This window comes from Mesocricetus auratus, unplaced genomic scaffold, assembly GCF_017639785.1.
Source record: "Mesocricetus auratus isolate SY011 unplaced genomic scaffold, BCM_Maur_2.0 Super-Scaffold_100008, whole genome shotgun sequence".
Taxonomy (NCBI): domain Eukaryota; kingdom Metazoa; phylum Chordata; class Mammalia; order Rodentia; family Cricetidae; genus Mesocricetus; species Mesocricetus auratus.
This window is the reverse complement of record NW_024429192.1, coordinates 66,974,418-66,990,859: the sequence shown is the minus strand read 5'-3', so window position 1 is coordinate 66,990,859 and position 16,442 is coordinate 66,974,418. Positions and strand designations below refer to the sequence as shown.

The 16,442-nt window shown below is 45.0% G+C and overlaps 1 protein-coding gene across 1 annotated transcript in view; it reads left to right on the top strand.

Annotated features, from left to right (window-relative positions):
* Positions 1-950: 950 nt before the first annotated feature.
* Positions 951-16,442, top strand: part of Rtp1 (receptor transporter protein 1) — a 31,438-nt gene continuing 15,946 nt past the window's right edge. Inside the window, exon 1 of the mRNA XM_005071607.4 lies at positions 951-1,217. The gene's annotated coding sequence lies outside the window, so the exon portion shown is untranslated. The remainder of the gene's footprint in view (positions 1,218-16,442) is intronic.

The window sequence follows — 16,442 nt, the reverse complement described above, 5'->3', positions numbered from 1 at the left end:
TCAGGCCTTAGAACCCAGCACATAGGCAGCAACAGTGGCCAAAATGAGAACAAAGACCAAATCCACCAGAGTTCATAGTTCTGGAAAAGTCCTTAGATGTACCAACCTTGCCTTTTGGTTTCTGCAGTTCTGCTTCTGGCTGACTGTTCTTGCTAAGCAAGGTGTCTCAGCCCAGGATGTGGTTTTTGTGCTTACAGGTTCACACTGAGAGAGGCTCAGGCCTGTACTCAGGTCCCAAACACTCAGTGTAATTGCAGACTGGCTAATATTTTCTATTGTCTTGAACCTGTGTCCCAGTGGTCTTCTCTACCTTGCAACAGTGTGATGTAACCCAGGCTGGCCTTGAATTTAGCAGGGCTGACCTAGAGATGCTAATCCTTCTGTTCCTAATTCTCAAGTGCTATGATTACAAGTGTGTGCTGTCAGGTCTCAACCCCCCACCCCCAACAACACCTGGGGCTCAGCTCAGACTGGTCTCTGACCCAGTGAACACTCAGCATTCCTCAGAAACCTTGTAAAGTGGGTTTCTGTTTGCCAAAAAGCCAATGCTTTCTTATCTGCTCTTACAGCGCCCATCCCTCCCCCAATCTCCCGGAGCCAGCTTCCTGTTCTCTATCAGCACAAAGGAGCTCTAACAGATTAGAGTCTGGCTGGTTCTCAGGTTGTTCCAGCTAGCCTGTCCTCCTCTCACTGAAGCACAGCCTCTGGCAGTATTCTTCCGCTATTTTTGCTTTCTTCTCTGCTCCTGAAGTCCTAGCAATTCTTGCAAGGAAGCAAGTTATTGCAGACTGTGGTTCCATAAAGCTGCTGAACTGGAAAAAGAGATTAGAAAACAATGACGAAGGGAGATGGATTTACTTGTAGTTTTTCGAGGGAAGGGGGGAGGGAGAGAGAGAGAGAGAGAGAGAGAGAGAGAGAGAGAGAGAGAGAGAGAGAGAGAGAAGCTAGCTTCTTAGCTTCTTAGCTCTTCCCTCCCTTTCTGTAGGCCCAATAAGGAATAATAAAATGGAATCTGTCTCTGCGTGGAGACATGCTACTGTCCGACTAAGAGTTAATCCAGGCGGGCAGGTCAATTCATAGCCAAAGAACCACTCTCAGAAAGAGTGATCCACCTTAAGCAGGAGGAATAATTATCCCTTTAATAAGGTGATGTACTTTTCCTTCCCGGAATCCCCACGGCCGGCACAGCCTCCTTCAGAGTGCAGCCACGCAGCTGGGTAAGTCTGCCCGCTTTGCTGAATGACTTACAGGAGCCTAACTCGTCTTCTTCCTCCCCTTCCTAGGCACGGCTTCCCTATGTGTATGGCTTTACTTTTTCTCTAAGGCTCCCATCCCTGCCACGGCTGCTTGCCCTCCCTGTGTCTGACCTCTATGCCTATTTAATTCAAACAGCATGGCTGCTGTCCCCTTCTCCATTCTCCTCCTCTGGGCAAGACTTACAGCTTACCACCTTGGGGGGTTCTTTTTAAAGTCCAGTAAAAATGTCCCGGCACTTCTATCTGACTATTTTAAAATTGTTTTATTAAAGAGAAGAAGACCCCCCCAATAGGGGGCCGTAATTTCCCTTGTATTTGTAGGCAGTGTTACAATTTTATGGAAAAGATGAAAGAAGGAAAGAAAGACAGGCCCCAGGAAATAAGCACACGTCGTCAGAACTATGTGAACCTTTCCTGGAATGTGAACCCCTCCCCTGCCTGATTGTAGCTTTTCCCCCAGCATGGGATTCCTGGGGAACTTTTGGTTCGTTGTTTCAGTAGGGTGATGGCCAAAGGAAGGGACCAGTTGTCTCTCCTTGGAGTATCTCCTCTGCTTCCAGGATAGTTACAAAGCCACAGATGTGAAGTTTAACAAATATGCATGGCCTTCTGCCATGGTGAAGGGACTGATCATAGCAGGTCCCACTCATCATCTGTGCACCCTCCTGACTGTGGAAACCCCCACTGTGGAGACTCTCATTCCTTGCTATTATTTATAGTTTCACCATCTATGAATATATACCAGACAAAATAGTTTGGCCTATTTCTGAATATCATGCATATACATACACCACACACACACACACACACACACACACACACACACACACACACACAAATTTTGTATCTGGAAGTATATTATGAGAGTCTCCCATGTTATTGCTTATAGCTATAGTTCCTATTTTAACTGGTGGCTAATACTCACATACAATTTACTCATAACACACTGAACACCTAATTTTGGTTGTGAAAATTCCCGTCATATTTTAAAAGTAAGAACAGAAAGTGCTGCCCCCTTGTGTTTTATGATGGTTATCACAACCTTTTGTATGATTCCTTTCTCAATCTTCAGAGGCAATCAACTGTCCCTCAAAGCAGCTAGAGTTGCAGAATGCCTTCTTGCTCAAATTGCACCTGTAAGGTTAGGAGGCCACATGATTCAATTTCAGGGAACTCTCCCGTGAAATGACTTTTGTTTCCAGAAGGAAGCTCAGCTCTGCCCAACTGCTGTGGTTTCTGTTATCTGATCAGAAAGGAATTTGGCACAAGTAAATTTGCAGACATGCAATGTACAGGTGCTTACCAGACACTATCATTCATCATGTGGTTAAGTCATGCACCAAGACTTACAGTGAAAGCAGAATAGAGATGTTCATCATATACACGTGATTGCACGCTCATGTCTCTGAGTACACATGTATGTGCAGGTATGTGTGTACCTGTGCACATGGTTGTGGAGTCTAGAGGTTGATGCTGGGTGTCTTCCTCTTCCACCTTATAGATTAATGGGGTGCGGGGCAGGGTCGTACTCGATACCAAGCTCAGTGGACCAGTACCTAGCTAGCCAGCTTGCTCCAGAAATTTCATCTTTTACTCTTGAGCAGTGTGGTTGCAGGCAGCCTGCTTTACCCACCTGGTTTTATGTGGGTGCTAAGAATCTGACTCAGGTCCTCATGTTTGCCCAGCAAGCACTTTTTTTCTACTGAGCCATCTCTCCAGCCTGTCACATTCATTTTACTGGGTGTTTCATTCTTGAGTTTACCTGGCATTGCTGAGTGCCAAATGTTCCTGTCAAAATACCATAAAACTAAACAAACACATTAACCTAGCAAATAACTACTTCTTAATTTATTTAATTAATTTCTCTTTTATTAAAAATAGATTTTTTCATACAATACATTCTGATTACAGTTTCCCCTGACCCTACACCACACAGTTCCTCCCCACCTCCCTTCCTGTCTGGATCCACACAGCTTTCTAAGGAATAATAATACAATACATTAATACAATAATATAAGACAAAAACAAACCACAGTCTACTTCTGAGTGTACAAGAATGATTTGTGGAAAACCTCTTCAAGACAATGACACTAGAAGCACAAATGAAATAATGAAATAACAATGCAAGTCAAGGGCAGGCCCTGGGGAGAGTACAGGACAGGCTTTGCGATGAAAGGGTTTGTGATGGTTTAAAAATGATGGAAAGATACTTGTGGTCCACTAGGATTAATATAGTAAAAGGACCAGCCTACCAAAAGCAAACTACAGATTCAATGTAATCCCCACCAGAACTCCCCCACCAGTTCTTGGCAGAAACTGGAAGGACAATTTTCAGTTTCATATGGATAACATAAACAATCCTAAATAATGGACTACTGTCTTAGTTGGGGCCTTGGTTGCTGTGAAGAGACACTGTGACCATGGCAACTCTTTCCTATAAAGGAAAACAGTAAGTTGAAGTGGAAGCTTACTGCTTCAGGGGTTTAGTCCATTGCCATCATTGAGGGGAGTATGGTGGTGTGCAGGCAGACATGGTGCTGTCTATATCTTGATCAGAAGAAAACAGGAAGTGCTCTAAGACACTGGGCATGGTTTGAGCATATATGAGGTCTCACCTCCACAGTGACACAGTTCCTCCAGCAAGACCACACCTCCTAATAGTGCCACTCCCTTTGGGGGCCATTTTCTTTCAAACTACCACAATTCCAAAATTTACTAGAGAGCTTTAGTAATAAAAGTAACATGATATTGGCACAGTATCAGACACATGGATCAACGGAATTGAACTGAAGACCCAGCCATAAATCCACAAACTTATGAATGCCAGATTTTTAAAAAATAAAAAAGCCAGAAATATACATGGAGAAAAAAAGAAAGTATCTTCAACAAATGGTGCTGGTCTAACTGGATGGTTGAATGTAGAAGAATCCAAATAGATCCATATTTATCACCCTGTACAAAAGACAACTCCAAATGGATCAAAGACCTCAACATAAAACTAGATAGATTGAACCTGATAGAAGAGAAAGTGGGACTAGCCTAGTATTCATTGACACAGGAGAAGACTTTTTAAACGGAACACTGATAGTGCAGGCACTAAGATCAACAATTAATACATACAACTTCATGAAACTGGAAAAGCTTCTATGTTGCAATGAACACCATCATTTGGACAAATGCCAGCCTACAAAACAGCAACAAAATTTTACCAATGCATTCCTGCTACAGAGCTAATATCCAACATACACAAAGAACTTAAAAACAAAAACTCTGGATATCAAGAAAGTAAACAACCCAATTTAAAAAATGGGGTATAGATCTAAACAGATTTCTCACAAGAGGAAACTCAAATGTTTAAGAAACGTAGAAATGTTCAACAGGGCTGAAGGGATAGCTCAGGGGCTAAGAGCACTGATTACTCTTCCAGAGGTCCTGAGTTCAATTCCCATTATCCACATGGCAGCCCACTACTGTCTGTAATTGTAGTCCCTTGGAATCTGATGTCTTCTTCTAGTGTGCTGATGTACATGCAGACAAAACACCCATATACATAAATAAATCGGGGGGGGGGGGGGAGTTCAACATTCTTAGTGATCAGGGAAATGAAAACCAAAACTACCTTGAGACTTCATCTTATATCAGTCAGAATGTAAGAGCAATGAAACAAATGACAGCTCATGCTGACGAGAGAGTAAGAACACGCCTCCATTGCTGGTGGGAATGGAAACTCCTACAGCCACTATGGAAATCAGAAGAGTGGGAATCGATTTATCTCAAGATCAGATATACTACTCTTGGTCTTATACCCAAAGGGCACTCCATGCTACTACACAGACACTTGGTCATCCATATTCATTGCTGCTCTATTCATAGTAGCCAAAATCTGGAGACAACCTAGATGTCCTTCAACAGAGGAATAGAAAAAAAATGTGGTACATTTACACAATGGAGTATTACTCAGACATTAAAAATAATGAAATGATGAAAATCTCATGTAAATGATAGAATTAGGGAAAAAAATCATCCTGAGTGAGGTAACCCAGACCCAGAAAGACATATGATATGTACACTTATGTGCAGATGAGTTGTTAAGTCAACGATAACTAACTTAGAATCCATGGATGCACAAAGGTTAGGTACAGAGTAAGGGGCTATGAGGGGACAGATAGTTCTCCCTAGGAAGAAGAAATAGAATAGACAGTTAAAGATGGATGAGGTGGTGGAATGGGAGGGTCAAGTGAGGAGGAAGAGGGAAGAAGGAAACGAGGGACGGACGAGGGGAAAAAGGGAAGGGGATATGGGGAAAGACATATTAAGGGCCATTTGAGAGGTCCTATGAAAAAACACAATACGGTAGAAGCTTCCTAAAATATAAATATATATGAAGGCAATGTAAATGTGTCAAATCGCTTGTCAACAAATGAAACTTCCAGTATTGGGATTATGTTACATCTAATTGAGTTGTTAGGGTCCCCCAACATGGAAACCCCCAAATAATCTATGCTGTTGCTGAGACTCGAAATTGCTCTCCACAAACTGACAGCAGGCCCTATTGCTGAAGACACCACCTACACAATTCATTGAACATGGAGAAAGTTGAGCTGGTGCCTACTTTGCTTTTACCCCTACATTCTAGAGTCTTCAGTACATAAAGGTACTCTGCATGCTACAAAAAGAACAAAGTAAACACCAACCCAGTCACAACAATTTGATCAACATTGGTGTCCTGATTGAAATACTTGCTAGTGCAACAGTGGCACAGATGTTGTAGGAGTAACTTAAGACCTACTTATTTTACAAGATGGAATTCATACTAGACACTGCTTAGGTAACCAAGAATCTGAGACTAGATAGCTTGGGGGCCTTGGGTAAAACCAAATATTATTGTTTCCAAAAAACAGCAATAAAATGATTCCTACTGACATTCTGCTATACTCATAGATAAGTTAGCATATTGTTCAGCCATCATCAGAGAAGCTTTCTCCTGTAGCGTATGGGAACAAATACATAGACCCACAGCCAGACATTATGCAGAATGAGAGACCTTGGAATACTCAGTGCTAAAGGGTTGTCTCCACTAAATCCCTCCCCTCGGGGCTCAGGGAGCTCTGTGGAAGAAAAGCAGAAAGAGTGTAAGAGTAGAGCAGATGGAGGACACCAAGGAATCAACGCCTTCTAGACACGACAAGGCTGATGCACACATGAACTCACAGAGTCTGAGGCAGTGTGCACAGAGCCTGCACGGGTCTGCACCAGATGGGATCCCGCCAGTGAAAGAAGTGGACACATGTCCCCATCCCTATTCCAGGACCTATCTCCAGTTGCTAACTACTTGCAAATGAAAAAGTAGTTTTCTCCAAGGGTGTCTCATTGGGGACTGCTCGTAAGGGAAGGTCTCACATCCAGCAGTACAAGGTCAACAGAAAATGGCATCTTTGGAAGTTCTTTGTCTCATAGTGTGTCAGGGTTTTCCCTTGTTTTATTTTGTTTTTCAAGGCAGGGTTTCTCTGTGTAGCCCTGACTGTCCTGGAATTTGCTCTGTAGATCAGGCTAGCCTCGAACTTAGAGATCTGCCTGATTCTGTCTGCCAAGTGCTGGGATTAAAGGTGTGTCACCACTGCCTGTACCTGTTTTTAAAATTTTTTAATCTTGTGTGTGTGTGTGTGTGTGTGTGTGTGTGTGTGTGTATTTCTCATCTTGTTTTCCCTACAGGTCCTTTGTATATATATTATGATATATTATTGCTTCCAGTTTTTACAGAATTCCTGAGTGTTCGAGTGAGTGGGAGTCTGACTTTATATCTGTTTTGGGGGGCTTTTCTTGGGTCTTTTTTCTTCTGTTTGTTTAGTTCTATTCCAATGTATTAATTTTTTTTCTTATTTTATTATTATCCACTAGAAACCTGTTTGTTTTCTACTGAGAAATGGGAATGGGGTGGGTCCATACGAGAGGAGCAGATAATGGGGGAAAATGTAATCAGGATATATTATGTGAGAAAAAGATACATTTTCAAGAAAAGAAAAGTTACTTTTATGAGGAAAAGTAGCATGGAAGGTCAGCAAAGGAGAGCAAGGAGCAGCAAGAGACAGGCTGAGACTGTGTTTTGCAGTGGGGTCATATGGCATGGGGCAGCCAGTGGGGTCATATGGCATGGGGCAGCAGAAAGAAGAGCACGTTTCTGAGTGGGACAGGCCAGGCTTCTTTAGTGGGACTTCAGCCCACGAAGTAAAGGCAAGCGGTGTTGATCAAAGAGTTGATCGGGCTCTAAAGGCTGCAGCAACTCTTGTTGTTTCTCTAGGGTGTGCTGGGTAGTTTTTCTATAAACATAGCTATGATTTCAAAATGTGTTTGCCTTGAAGTTCATAGGCCATAGGGCGGTTTACACAGCTATGTTATTCACCCGACTGCCAGTGGCGTCTTGCTTAAACACTCTAGCCTACGGTGTGCCCTGGCTTTATCATAAGGCTAGGGACTTGTGGTGCTTGAGCCACAGAGAGGGTTCAAGAGCAAGGCACAAGAAACCCATCCTGCTTGTAACCGACTAGGCCACTTTAGCTTCTAGGAGACTTGACCAAAGCATATTAAAGCATGATTCCTGTGCAGAGTGGGGGAGGTTCTAAGGGTTAAGAGTAAAGACAGCAAAGGGGACAGACACAATATAAAAATAGAGGTAAGTCTTGCAGCTCATTGTTTTGGGATCCTCATTAGCTCTCTGCAGGCTCAAGAGAAGAGCCAGTGTTTTTAGCAAAAGTGGCTTTTATGTCTGCCCAAGTAACCTTAGCAACCTAGCCATAGGCCAAAGGCCGGAAGCATGATCCATGGCAGATGTAGCTAGCTGACAGTTAACTGCCCGGGGCTGTGATCTCCCAAATTAGTGACTCACAGGGTAAGTAGCGGCAGATGAAGTCCGAGGCCTTCTTTAGATCTTCCCACTGTAGCTCACAAGGGGGGCCAGGATTCCCTATGAAGGGACTATGCTGGCCAGCCTGATATCTGAATTGATTTGGGGATTAAATTAGGACATTTTATGCAATGAGGCTTTTGCATTCTTCACCATCCCCACCAAGCCTTCATTTACTCATTTGTCTTGAGGGTCTTGGCTGGTTTGTGTGGTCTTCTTGAACCTCACCTGCATTAGCCGTTCTGGCCTCTAGGGGGCCCCGTGCTCTACACACTTGGACTTTATGGACCACTTCTGCGTTTTACAGCAAAGCTGTTGAGGGAATATGAGGATGGAGGAGAAGGAAGCACACACCATTCTTTCAATGAGTAACCACTAAGGTCGGGAAACTCCTTTCAGTGGTCATTTTTCTCAGGGAAGATGGGCAGGGCCTTGTAGATGCATTTGATTCAAAGTCAGATTTCTGTAGTGAGCGGTAGGACAGGAATCCATTAGAAAGTCTGAGCGGGAAGGTGGTGTGATGTAGTTCAAGCCTGGAAGCTGTCTTTGTGGCTGCTGGCAGGAAGCTGATTATGTAGCATATGTAGCTTTATAAACAGGCTGTTTGTTTTGTTTTTGTCTGGTAGGAGATGGCCGAGTTCAGAACTGGTAAAACAGTGGTATGGTGAAGAGATCTCATCTCAGGGACTATTTTGAGGCAGTGTGGATAAGGAATATGAGGATGGGGAGGAAGGCAAACAGTTCTGGATGACCTCTGTGTTTGGCTTCAGACATCTCTCATAAAACAAACAAACAAACAGACCAAAAGAACACTTTAATTTGTTCTGAGAATTTGAATTGAGCCCCTTGATACACTTGCAGAGATGGATGCTGTTCTCTTGTGACACGTTTCATCTTTACACACGGTTTCATCTTTATACACGGTGTTCTTTTATGCACAGCAGCATTTCCCAGTAGACAAGCTTGACACTCCGAGCATGCCCGTGCTGTGATGCTGACATGGAGTGTAGCCAACATCTTTTCAGTGGTGAAGGAACTTATCTTTTGGCTCTTAGTCTGGTCATTGGGGTTGGCACAGACACTTGAAACATTCAGTAAATCAAGTCAGGAAGAGAGGTGCTCTGAGTGTGTTCTGAGTGTGCTCTGAGTGTGTTCTGAGTGTGCTCTGAGTGTGTTCTGAGTGTGCTCTGAGTGTTTGAGGATGGTTCCTCCGTAGCTCCCTCTCATGAACAGCCACAGGGGAGGTTTTACTCAGGCCTCAGCACTGGAATGACGCTGTATTAAAGATCTCTTTCTTTTCCTGGATAGGTACTGGGTACTTTCTTGCTATTCCTATTTCCTCTTTCATGTTGGTGGCTACAGACACAGAGCGAATATGGCCACACCCACAACAGATACCCAGGGATGTACAGAATTAATTTGTGCACCAAAACTTCTGTCCTGGGTTAATCTCCTTTTTAACCTCACTTTGTACCCTTGGGCTTTTGTTTTTACTGCTTATCTAATTTTTAGTATAAAACTTCCAGGTAGAATCTACAAGGCTTTCATACTTTCTCATGATTATTATTTTAAAATATTTTATTTAATACAAATATAATATGTTTGAATCGAATCGACCCCCATCTCATCCCCTCCTCTCTGCTTGCACACAACTTTGCCCTCCAACATTTTTTCTTTCTTTGAAAAATCGTGGACTCCACTTTGGACAGCCTTTTTGGGCACGGGTGTGGGACCAGCTGTCTCTGTTTTCCCATTGCTGGGGTATTAATGCACACGCCATGCCAGGTCCTTTGTATTTTTTTATCTTTTAAACATGACCGGGATAGTGGGGTGGTGGTTTGAACCCAGGTCCTAATGCTTACACTACAAAGCCCTTACTAACTGGGTCAGCTCTCACGCTCCCTGTGATGTCTTTTACAGTTGATGCTGTTAGTAGCTGCCAAATGTCCACACTTCATGTTTGGTTTTATCCTGAAGCGTCTGTCTTTTCTCCTGTCTCGTTTATTTCTCTGAGAAAAATCACGCCAGAGTTTCTCACACAGCACTTTGCGGATAGAGCCAAACACTGAGTGTTGATGACCATCCTCCTCATGCCTTGTGTGCCCTCCAGCATGTCCAGTCCTAGTCAGATTTTTATTTTCTTTCCTCTTAATCAAATGTTGCCTAGATAGAGTTTTTTCTTTTCCTTTTATTGAAAATATTTTTTTTCATGAAATAAATTCTGGTTACAGTTTCCTTTCCCCCTCCTCCCGGTGTGTCCTCACCATCCCTCCTCCCGATGTGTCCTCACCATCCCTCCTCCCGGTGTGTCCTCACCATCCCTCCCATTGGAAACCACACCCTTTCTCTTTCCAAACAGGTATCTAGGGAATAATAGTAAAATAAATAAAATGAGATGAATAAAAGACAAACGAATCGGAACAGGACAAGGACAAAACAACTAATCAAGAGCCAAGGAAAAGCACAAGAAACACATATAGATGCAGAGACACACACATTCACACACTCAGGAATCCTGTAAAAACTCCTAACTAGAAGCCATAATATATACACAAAGGAATTGTATAGTCACACACACACACACACCCCAAAGCCTTCTCCGACTTAACATTATGAGACAAGGAACCTCCAAAGACGTCGAGTCTGTTTTGTGTTGGCCATCTACTGCTGGACATGGGGCCTTCTCTATTTGTTTTCCCAGTGAGACTCCCGTGGAGAAAACTAAGGTTTCTTTTGCAAGTGGCTGTCAGTTGGAGACAGCTTCTACGCTAGGAATGGAGTGTGTGTGTCTACTTCTCTCAGCTCTACACCCCATCTGGTGTAGGCCTTGCAGGCCGGTGCGCGCTGCCTCGGTTTCTGTGAGTTCATGTGTGCGTTGGTCCTGTTGTGTCTAGACGGCCTTGTTTCCTTGGTGTTCTCCACCCCCTCTGGTTCTTACACTCTTTTTGCCGCCTTTTCAGCAGGGCTCCTTGAGCCCCGGGGGGGGGGGGTGTTAAGTGGAAACATCCCCTTTAGGAATGAGTCTTCTAAGGTCTCTCACTCTGTGCACAGTGTCCAGCTGTGGATCTCTGTGTCCCATCTGCTGCAGGAGGCAGCCTTTCTGATGATGGCTGAGCAAGGCACTGAGCTATGACTAGCAGACTCTCATAAGGAGCATTTTTTATTGTTACGGTCCTTCAGTAGAACAGTAGTATTTGGTTTTCCTCCGGGTCTCTGTCCTATCTAGTCTCAAGTTCTTGGCTACCCAAGCAGGACTGGGTATGGCTTCTATCTCATGGAGTGGGCCCTAACTCAAATCAGATATTTGATGGTTATTCCCACGGGTTTTCTGCCACTATGGCACCAGTGTGTCTTCCAGGAAGGTCACCACTGCAGATCGAAGGGTTTGTAGCTGGCTTGGTGTTTGTTTACTTTTCTCTTTTGCTAGTGTGCAGAGTTCCTTCTAGTACTGTGAATTCCAGTCCGTAGGGGTGAAGGCTCGAGGTAGGCGCCACTCAACTTCTCCTTGTTCAAAGAGCACTGTAGGTGTTGTCTTCAGCAATAGGGCCTTCTGCCAGTTTAACAAAAGCCTTAGCAATAGCCTAGGTAGTTTTGTGGTTCCCATGGTATCTCTTTGGCTAACAGCTTCATTAGATGTAACCCTTTTACAGTACAGGGCATTTTTTCAGTGCTAAGAGATGTCTAGTTGGGGCTCTGTCTTCCCTGTTATTGGGTGATTTTATTTAGATACATGTACATATTATATGAAGTTCTATTGTAAAGGTTTCCACATGACCCCTCAAATGACTCTTAGTTATAGCTGCCTCTCCCCCTCCCATTCCAGTTCCCATCTTGTCCATTCATAAGTTTCTATTCTATTTCTCTTTCCTGGGGAGACCCATCCCTTCCCTCAAGTCCCTTACTCTCTACCTGATCTTTGTGGTTATACAGGTTGCATCCTGATCATCAATGACTTAAACAGCTAACATTTATGTGTAAGCAAATACATACCATATTGTCTGCCTGAGTCTGATGTACCACAGTCAGGGAGATTATTTTCTAGTTCCATCCATTTACCTGTGAAGTTCAGATTACATTTTTTTAGATAGTGGAATAATATTTCATTATTGAATAAATGAACCATATTTTCTTTGTCCATTCATCTGTTGGTGGACAGGTTGTTTCCAGATTCTAGTTATTATGAATAGAGTAGTCATGTACACCATTGGGCAAGCATGTCTGTAGTAGTATCTCTGTGAGTTCCAGAGTGAGTTCCAGGACAGCCAGGGATATACAAAGAAACCCTGTCTAGAAAAAAACAAGCAGTCTGCAGGACTGGAGAGATGGCTGAATTGCTAAGAGCATGCCGTGATCTTTTAGTGAACCTGAGTTTCATCCCTAGCAACCATGTTGGGTGGCTCACAAATGCTTGAATCTTAAGTATAGTGTCATGTAGAGACTGACCTATATGGACTGTAGCTTCAATAGGACATCGAATCTTCAAATGGAAACACTTAAGATCTATGCTGTCTGACGATGGAGACAGGTTATGCATTAATTAACATATATGTTTGAGTGTTTGTGGTCACTGAAGAAATCCACATTCCTACACTAGAGGTACACTTCCTTTAATTACAAGGCAAGGCTGAGCCGTACCAGATGTCCATTTACATCCTACTGCTTGACGCCAGGTCTTGGCAAACAGAATTACAGCAATCGTTGGCAAGCGTCCTGAAAAAGAAATAAAGCGTAGCAATGGAAAAATAGAACTTGACTCGAAGCGCAGTCAGTGCACTCACCAAGCTGAATAGCCCAGGGAATCAAACTGTGGTCAGACAGCTGCCTTAGTGGGAGGAGCCCGAGCTATGTCGCCCATGGCCCCAAGGGCTGATGGGGACTCTGCTGGCTGCAGGAAGTCCTCTGTGAGCCGGTCGGGCCCAAGTCAGGAGGCTCTCAGGAAGAGCTGCTTGCAGCATCCGTGTCTCCAGAGCGCCTCTCCTCTAGTCAGGTTCAGTGTAGGAGCCCGGCTGGTTTCTGCTCACCACCACACAGTTTGAGTTCCAGATTATCGCGCTGACGGTGGCATGTATCCCCAGACAATGTCCTCCTTTTCTGCTCACCACTCTGGTTTCAGTTCCCGCTTCTAAAAGACAGCGTAAAGCTTCCATACAGTTATCACTTGCACCCCCTTAAGAACCAGGAAGTAGCAAGGAGCCAGAGACTGCCGCCCCTGCCCCCTCCCCGTGAACCACATTAGGAGAGGGCCTTAGAGGACATGAACGTCTCTAAAGTGCCAGGCCTAGCAAGCGGTCAGCCCGGTCTGTCACAACCCAAAGTACGTGTTATGAACCACTGCACTTCCTGCCAAGTCGTCCCTGGGGAGGATCGCTGCTGACTTCAGAGGGTCACTCTGTTGTCTCTCCTCATTCAGATCCACCCTTCAGGCTGGCAACCAGCTGTCCTCATTAAAACATGGCTGCCAAGTCACTCAGGCTAGCCATCAAACGAACAAAGCCACACAAAACACACCATGGCCACAACACTAGCATTAAAGAACGGGGAATTTCTCCACAAATGAGATGTGGAGGGCCTTGTTATTGGCCAACACTCATTCTGACCTGTCAAACAGCCCTCAGAGCCATCATGATGACCAACGAAAGTGATTCACACACACACTGCTCAGGCATCCTGCCTGCCTCTTCCTGACCGCTGGACACAGCAGTGTCCTTAGAGATAATTGAGGTAGAGTCAAGATTCAAAGTTAGTTTCAGTCTGGAGCAAGATATACAAACAGCCCAACAGAGTTAAGAGTTCAGAGGTAGTGAGGTCAGAGAATTGGGTTCATGAGGGAAAACTGCCTACCCTCCAGGTCCTTGTGTCAACAGAGGCAGGCATAAAAAGAATTGGAAGGATCAAGGAATATTACAAAATGGCCATTGAGCCACTCAGGAAAGAACTTAAAAAAATCCAGGGAAGAGGATGAGTTAATAGGCTTTACTGAGAGAAAAGGCCCAGGTGAGTCAGGAAGGAATGGGTTGTTAGGTAGAGTTTTGAAGAAACAAAACAGATTTCAGAGAGACAGTTGTCCATAGGAAATGCTGGGTGAGATGAAAGCTTACTCCAGAGCCACAAATAATCTCACCAAGTATTTCTTTACTGCCTCTGTGGATTGTGATGCTTGCCATAGATCTGATCAAGGACGAGCTGTACCCCCTTTCCACAGTCACCCCACTGGGCAGTGGGAGATGCCGCGGATTCCTTCTCTGTCTGAGTGAGCTGCTTTTGGCACATGTCCACAGGACAGCCACTCCTCCTAGATGGTGTCCGAATGAGGGGGGCCCAGGCCAGTAGGCAGCATGAGGGCATGCATGCATAGCACCATCTGCAGGCGGACACTGAGCCTCAGTGGGCCATTTTTGAGACTGGGAAAAAAGGAGGAAAAAAAACCCAACAAAAACCAGGTCAAGCCAATCACATTTCAAACATAACCCAAATGGACTAAGAGGCTGGAAGAAGTGTGACACCATCCTAAATATTCCAAGACGATGCTGACTCAGATAAGCTTACTGCAGGCTTCCAATGAAAGTATCCTGTGAAGAACCTGCCTTCTCTTCACACTGTCTTTTTGTGGCTCCATTGTCTCTCCCCCGACTCTTCCTTTCTTCCTACACACACACACACACACACACACACACACACACTCCTCCTCCTTCCCCTCTCCCATGTGTCTTCCTTGCTCTATTCCCTCTGTTCTCTGGTTCAGTGCATATGACAGACAACGTGGAGTGCTTGCCATGAACTCCCCTCATTTTGTATTCGGTGGCATGGCAGAAGCGGCAGGGTCTGAGGTTGCAGGCCCTGTTAGTCCCCAGGCCTCCTGGGTGAAGCCTCTCCCTGTGGCTGCTTCTCTTGCAGCCTGTGTGCCCACACCTTGCATCAGCATCCCCTTGGTCCTGTGCTCACTTGTTGGAGCTTGTTAAGGAAAGCAAGATGCGCCAGGTGTGCGGCAGTGACAGTGTGCCCTGTGCGGTCTAAATGTGCCACCGCTGGGTTTCCTGGGAGCACCCTCTGGGATGTGTGTGCGGTGTGCTGGGGAACACTCTGGAGAACTCTGTGAGATGAGGAAGGCAGGAATGGCTACTCAGGGCTGCAGTGCAGAACGTGGCAGTTCAGCCTCAGCTCACGCAGCAGGAAGCACTGGGCTAGCACTTCATGGTCACCCCTAGTCAGGCAGATGGAACAGGTCTTGGATGCTCCAGATGGTCACTGGCCTCAGAGGGCTTCGTGAAGGGCAGTTCTCAGTAAACCATCAGGTTCAGGGACAGCTCCTGCTGGGAAAGTCATGGTGGGTCTGGCGGATCTTGCCTCTACCTGCCCAGTGAAAGTGGTTGCTCACATAACCTCTTTTCTACAGCCATACTGTTTCTGGCGACTGGAATCTGAGGTCCTACCCTGCCACCAGAGCAAAAGAAAACCAGCACACGAGTACAGTGAAACAGGTGTGCCTGCAGTTGGGGCCAGAGCTAGGGAGAAAGGTTCTTAGTTTCTCTTCATCTTTCCAGGAGCAGCATTGGAACATTTAAAAGCCAGGAAATAGGTATGTGGTGCTCCTCCCCTCCCCCCCAACCCCCCAGTAGTCCCTGGCTTCTGCCTCTTCTCTCTCTGAGCATGGGGCCCTGGGGAAATATTGTTTTTTTATGGTTCCTATTACAATGATGGTGCACAGCACAAAGAGACAACAACTAATTTAGTAGAGGAACAAGAAGACAGAGAAAAGGAGGGATTCTTGGCACAGAATCTGGTCAAGACCCTGGGGTACTGTGTGATAAAACTATTCCTGGAGAGATACAGCACACAGGCCTACTCAGCCCAGATAGGGATCCCAAGACAGACCAAAGCATATGTACCACCAAAGTCCAACCTGGTGAACCAATGAGTTTTATTGAGGTGACTTAAAGGAATAGGGGTGATGGGACACAGGAGCAGAAATGACTTCAAAGACAGCTGCATCACCAAAGCTCACCCTAGCATGGGTGACAGCTCACAAAACTGGGAACCTGGAGCACACTGCACAGCATACAGTTCAACAGATAGGAGAGTGTCCTTTCCAAGCGACTGGTCTAAACCTTTTCCTTAGAAGCTTATTAGTTTCTGTTTCTTCCAGGCAGATGGTCTGGTCTTAGAGTCTTCTTTGCATCTTGGCTTCCTTTCATATGATGGACTCTCAACTTAAATTGTCTACTTATTTATAGTCTGGGAGGGAGGGGCCTAGTGAATCTTGTCAGTTTCAGGAACTTCCTTAAGCT